Source organism: Ptychodera flava, chromosome 20, assembly GCF_041260155.1.
Source record: "Ptychodera flava strain L36383 chromosome 20, AS_Pfla_20210202, whole genome shotgun sequence".
Classification (NCBI taxonomy): domain Eukaryota; kingdom Metazoa; phylum Hemichordata; class Enteropneusta; family Ptychoderidae; genus Ptychodera; species Ptychodera flava.
The window spans coordinates 38,314,796-38,321,974 of NC_091947.1; positions in this window are offsets into that span (position 1 = coordinate 38,314,796).

Consider the following 7,179-nt stretch of genomic DNA (forward strand, 5'->3'; position numbering starts at 1 on the left):
AAAAATCAATCCTTTTCTAACAAGCGAGTCAGGGTCAGTTCAAATGTGTCCATACTACGAGTTGAAATTCAATTCTTCGCTCAAGACAAAGTCAGCAACATATAGAAATGTAACCTGTCTTCAAATAGAAACTCACACTGACAGAGTCATTTTAAATGTGCCCTGACTTCAGGTTGATAATCACTCCTTTTCTGACAAGCAAGTCAGGGTTATTTCAAATGTGCCCTGACTACAAGTTGAAAAACATTTTTATAATTAGCAAGTGTTCATTTACAATTTGCCCTTCATGTTGAACATCATTCTTTTTGTAAAGACCAAGTTGGGCTCATTTCCAATATGCCCTGACTTCATGATGACAATCACGTTATATATACTGATAAAGTCGGGCATTTTCAATGTGCCCTTACTTTATATTAAAAATCATGCTACATTTAAAGACCAAGTCAGGGTCAATTAAAAAGTGCCAAGGCTCGATGTTGAAAATGACTCCTTTCCTCAAGACCAAGTCAGGGTCATTTCGTATGTGCCCTGACTTCATGTTGAAAATCACACCATATATAAAGACCAATTCAGGGCTACTTCAAATATTCCTTGACTTAACTGTTGAAAATCTCACTTTCTCAAAAGACCAAGTCAGGGCCAGTTCGAATATGCCCTGACTACATATTGAAAATCTCATTTCATCGGAAGATCAAAGTCAATGGCCTTTCCAATGTGCCCTGACTTCAGTTGAAACACACCTTATCAAAAGACCAAGGGTCATTTCAAATGTGCCCTCACCATGACTTGAAAATCTCACTTTTTCATAAGACGAAGTCAGGGTCATTTTTAATGTTCAAGTTGAAAGTCTCCTCTTTTCACAATTTAGACTGAGGGTCATTTCAAACATGCCTTGACTTCATGTCGAAAATCAGGCTTTATCTAAACACCAAGACAAGGCCATTTCAAATGTGCCCTGACTTCAAATTTAAAATTGCATCTTTTCTCAAGACATGGTCAGGGTCATTTCAAACATGCCCTAACTTCAGCATTGAAAATCGCACATTTTCAGAAGACCAAATCAGAGTTATTTCCAATGTGCCCTGACTTTAAGTTGAAAATTGCACCTTTTCTCAAGACAAAGTCGGGGTCATTTAAATATTCACTGACTCCATGTCAAAAATCACACTTTTTCACAAGACCAAGTCGAGGTCATTTCAAACGTGCCCTGACTTCATGTTGAAATACGGTAACGCTGTATTGTATAAAGACTAAGTCAGGGGCATTTCAATTATGCTTTAGGTTGAACGTCACTCCTTTTCTGACAACCAAGTCAAGGTCAATTTCAAATGTGCCCTGACTACAAGTTGAAAATCACTCCATTTTTCAAGACAAACACAGTGGCATTTGAAATGTACCCTGTCTTCGAGATGAAACGCACACTTTTTCTTAGACCAAGTCAGGATCATTTCAAATGTGCCCTGACCTTGACTTATAAATCACACCTAAACTTCAAATATGCCTTGAGTTCATGTTCGGTATCACATTATTTCTGAAGACCCAAATCCGGGGGCATTTCAAATGTGCCCCGATTGTATGTTGAAAACCACACTATTTATATAGATCCAGTCAAGGTCATTTAAAATGTGCGTGACTTCAAGTTGAAATCTGACTGTTTTTAAAGACGAAATCGGGGGCATTTTAAGGCTACCTTATTTTCAAGTGACTCAAGATTGTTTTAATCCTAACTTGTACTCTGACTTTATGATGTAAATCAGGGATGTACTAGATATAAAGTTTACATTGTATAGTTTTTTCTGAAATATTATGGAATGACTTTCTATATGCACTTTTGATATGTAAACTGATGACAATTTTAAGAAAGTAAGACATTTTTTGAGTTTTGAATAAAGATTTTAGTAATATTTAATATTCAGTGTACTTTTTGTATGTTTGTCTTAAAGTATTTGCTGTAAGAAAGAAAATTGAAGTAAATCATGAAATTCTTTAAATTTGCAAAATGGAAGGCAACAAATGTTGTTTTTTTACACAATTTCGTAATTTTTGTGAGCTATCCAATTATCCCAAAATAGTTCCAATTGTGTTCTGTATGTCTGTCACTATTTTTTTGTTTTCAAAAAATATAATTGAAATCAGTGAACTGGAATATAAGTTTTGGAATACTGTCTCAGAGTTTTTTATATCTGAAAATCTGAAAAGAATACTCCCCAAATAACACCATTTTAATCTCTATTTTCAGGTGCCGCCAACTAAGCTGTTCGTGCAAAAAGGTGTTCGTGCGAAGTTTTTCATCGGGCGGGCAAATTTCAAAACTAATCAGCGGGCGGGGAGAAAAATCTATATTACTGTGGGCGGGGAAGAAATTTCACTATTTTCAGTGGACGGGGAGAAAATTTTTGACAGTGGGCACCGGAAGATACGTAGAGGGAGGGGGAAGCGGCGTGGTTGATAGAACTTGAGGGGAGATTTAGCGCCTAACTTAGAGGGGGGCAATGTTCTCAGCTATACTGTCAGCTGCTACCACAGTTTGCGTTAATCTGGGTTGCCTAGTAGGCATCTAGTTGGCAATGCGACATTTCAGTAGTGGGGATAGGGCAGAGGGGAGCTTGAAATGTTGTGGGGAGTGGGGAGCGGGCAGACTATAGATACTGGAGGGCAGCGGGCATCAAAATTCAGTGGGAGGGCATATTTTCCGTTTATGCCAATGGGAGGGCAGTTACAAACAGCTCTACTTTCCCCTCCAAATTTTGGGTCAAGGTCAAAAATACGAAAAATCGGTATATCAGCCTTCAAAACATGTTTTGTGATGATTTTGCGAAATTCATGAAATTTACCAGTTGGCGGCACCTGTATTTTTCAAAAGCTCCAACGGCAGGGCGGACACCCCCCTCCTGACCTCCCCCCGCAACCGCTTGTTCCGTCACTTGTGGTGCTTTCGCACCATATCTTCACCCTCTTGTAAAAAATAATATAGAGAACACTGCATGTCATCAGAGCACTGGATACAGACCTGTACAGCAATCCATTTTACTGTATAGATATTTAACTTTCCGAATTTTTTTTGGGGGGTGAGGTCATTCAAAATTTCTGTAGCAGAGAGGGGGGGTTACTCAAACACGTCATGGTTGGCAGGGGGGTTACTCCAAATTTTGGAGTTTCTAAAGCAATTCCTCCGACCCCCCAGGCCGTAAATAATGACGGCTTCCCCATTTTGTAATTTTCACATGGCAAAATAATGTGTTCTTCATTTAAGTGGGAAAAGAACACTTTATTAGGCTTAAATATGGTAAATTTTGGCGAAAAATGTCCCGTGTGTCAATAGCCAACTTTTGTCTATTGACAGGCGCCTATACTGCCCGTCAGATCAAAGTTGGCTAACTGAAATTTTGACTAAAGTCCTGATTTAGCATTGAATTTTGAATGGGGGGGGGGGGAATAATGATTTTGAAAATATTCTTTCCATTGTTCGCTACGATTGCATGTAGTTTTAACAAAAATTGCGCGGTTGTTTCAAGAAAAAAGTACATTTAATGAACGTAAGAAGTGTACAAGTTTTCGGACAGACAGTATTTAGCATAATCGTGTGAACGTAGTAAGTGACTTACCGCGTAAGTCGAGCTTCCCAAACAAACTTTAGTCGATCGGTAAAGCCTTCTTTTTATTCATGTAGTTTAAAGTTTTATACACTTTGAAATACATTTTTTCCGCAACATTATTTTATTCAACAGGGTGTCACTGATTTATCTTCTTTTATTAGCTTTGATAAAAAAATCAACAACAACAATAACAATAATAATATAAATTTAATAATCTCATTAGGAGTTTTTATGACATTGTATTTTTTAAACGTTTTTCACTAAGGCTTGAGTGAAAAAATGTATTTCCCAGTTTTGGAAGGCCAAAGTGTGTGTAAGGCAGCAAGCAACATTCAAACTTTTTTGAAACCATGTAATCACACTGAGAGAGAGAGAGAGAGAGTACTAATCAATTCTCTGTTTTCACAGTGGACAACATTGACTGCATGGCTACAGGAAAATGAAGAAGCGGAAGGGGGAACACTTCAGACACCACCACTGGCGGGAGGTGAACTACAACAGTTTATATGATTGAAATAATAAATGTTTTATTTTGTCAACTTAACATTGATCTTAGTTGCTGCATGCCATGCCCAGGCGAGCTCAGAGGAGAGACTGTCGGAGGTCCTTCAGTGAGATGACATGTTTCTGGAGATACTAGTGAGGGGAAGATACAAACAGCTCTGACCCTCGAGCCCCTCCAAAAATTGTAAAAGTTCGAAAAATACTTTAGAATAAGTAATTTTTATAAATGACATGCTAAATTCTGATGTCAAATTTTGAAAATTTTTCCGTTGGCTTCACCTGTTAATAGAAATACAAAACATAACCTCTATCATCTAATCAGAAAGTGAAGACCCTGACAATCTGTATTGTATGTCCCTCACAGTAACATGCCATATTGTTCATTCCTATTTTTTATTTTGATTAATTTATGAAATGTCTATATAAAAATTACGGTGATAACTATCTCAAACTGAATACTAGGAGAAAGGAAACCATTTAAGAATCTGAAAGCACTATAAAACAAGTCATTGACAATGACATAGTCCCCACTAGTAATAGGAGTATAAGTCTTGATGGGGCAGGGAAATGTGGTCGTTAAGAAGTATCACTGGAGTGTATATATTCAGATCTATGGGCACATAGGTTTATGTCGTTGTTTTAAATCGGGAAAAAAGATCAGACCTCTAGCTGTATTGGCCAGCCAAGAAATACATATGCGCATAATAAATGAGGTACAAGATGTGACATCTTAAGGTCTAATCTCCTATCAAAATTGAAGCGTATAGAACTTGTGGTTACTGAATTATGCATATATATGTATAATCAAGGTCAAAGGTCATCAAGGTCACATGACATTTGAAAAAAAAATTGTATTGCTAATTAATCCCTATATACCAAAAATTAGACCTCTAGCTCTATTGGCTTGCTCAAAACTAGATATGCACATAATTAATGAGGTACAATATGTGGCGTTATAAGGTGTCACATCATACCAAATATGAAGGGTGTAGCACTTGTGGTTACTGAGTTATGGACAAATATGTACATTTGAGGTCAAAGGTCATTGAGGTCAAATGATATTTCTCAAAAAAATTGTATTGCTAAGTTATGCCGTGTAAATAAAATTCTTTGTTTGCCGTCCTTGGATTTTTGAAAAACCTACCAGCCAGCCAGCAAAAAAAACAAACAGAAAAAAAAACACAACACAGATCAATCGCATAAACTCTAACTTTCCCATCGGTTTATAGGTCACAAGTATGAAAAAATCACGTGTAACATTTACAATGCAGTGTTTCTTATGCTCTTCATTAGCACGCTGAAAACAATGCGTTGCAACAAAGGTTATACTTGTGTAAATACAACAAGCATTCTTAGAGTTAGGTGACTCTGAGTCTGAACAAAAATTCCATAATAAACAATGGCAATAAACACTATACCAGTACATAATGTACAACATGTACAGTGTGATAGTAATCAACTGGTTGTGTTACGAAGATCTACAGATTGTCTCTGACGGAGATTTATGCACTAGGTGGTCATAGGTGCCAGTAAAACTATTAATTAAAATAACAAGATCTCAAATATGAATAAAAAGCATATTTGCGACAAATATAAAAAGATGCAACTTACGTATTACGAGGATGTTTACGAAGTTTTGAAGAAAACAAAATATATTTGAATTAACACCTAATGAAGGAACCTAAGAATTTCACGTAATGGGTTCAATTTTGCAACGTGTCTAAGTGACATTTGTATATTAATTATAACATGTAAATTTAAGATCGAGACCTGTATTGATGTTTATGATTGGACGTATATTTTTATATTTAATTTACATCTATCATATGTTCAAAACCAAGCTTTAAACTTAGTTTAAAATCCCATTCTAAAATAATACGGGAAAGGACAAGAGAGAAAAATACAACAGACACAGGGTAGGAGCTAGGACATAACGACCAAAGAGTAGTCCAGGGCATTTAGACAATTGGAGAAGCGTATCTCAGACGGCACCTGTCAAGCTTGTCTACTGAGAAGTAAAGTCTATATAGTACCAACGAAACACTATAAATTTCGCAATGTTGGGGTAAGCTTACAACTAAAAGGTGTTCTTGCAAAACCTGAAAATTCCACATATGAAAGTACAAAAGTTACCGAGTATAACAAAGTATAGTTGTCACTCAGAAAACAAATGCTAAACATCTTGGTAAAAGGTGAAACTACTATCTCTTCCATACAATTAGAATTTTTGCAGTAAGAGAAGTGGGTAGCTGAACAAATCAGATCAGCCTTGAGTACAAATCCTCCTTTTTAAGTGTCAAATAATACTAGTCCTGAGCACTGTTTCTGTTGAGTTAAATGCTCTATTAGCTGTAACTTTAAAGGCAATTTATTCTGAATTTTGTGTATCAACTAGTCTTTTATCCAAATTATAATAGCGCTGATCTTGGTGTCAGGTTTGTTACTATACACAGCTGCGCGCGCGACTTTGAACACCACTGCCTGAAAATTGGACAAATTGTGTTACTGCATGCGCGGTCGTTGTTGCAACTTGTAGTCTGAGCCATAAATTCATATGAATTAGTGTGATTTTCTGTATGCATTATGACACTAGCAGGTTTTAATTTCATCGTTCTTGCCGAAAATGCGGACAAATTTTTGCATATCTATGAAAGAAAAATGACGTTAAGTGATCAGCGCTATTGCATACTAAAACGCTGAATATTCTGCTTGTCCAGACAGCAATGCCGAATAGCCATTGCTATTTTTGAAAAGTGAATTCTAATCCGGGCTTATAAAATGACCACATCGTTTTTAGCACAAAAAATGTTCAAAGTAAGAGCAACTTATACTGCGTAGGAACTATTTGGAGCACTCAACAACTAACATTTCACCGGCGGTAACTGCTTGCCCCGGTGCAGATCCAATATCGTGATCAATCACGGATCGCGCAGAAGCTGATGGAAATTCAGTTCCATTCCTTATTCGAAGCTAAACCAGTCAAGAATTGTTTTCAATCCGTCTTGTATGGAGACCAAGCCAATATAGCGCACTTCCGCCGATTTGGAAACTTTGAGGGAGAAATAAACTTGTGAAACGG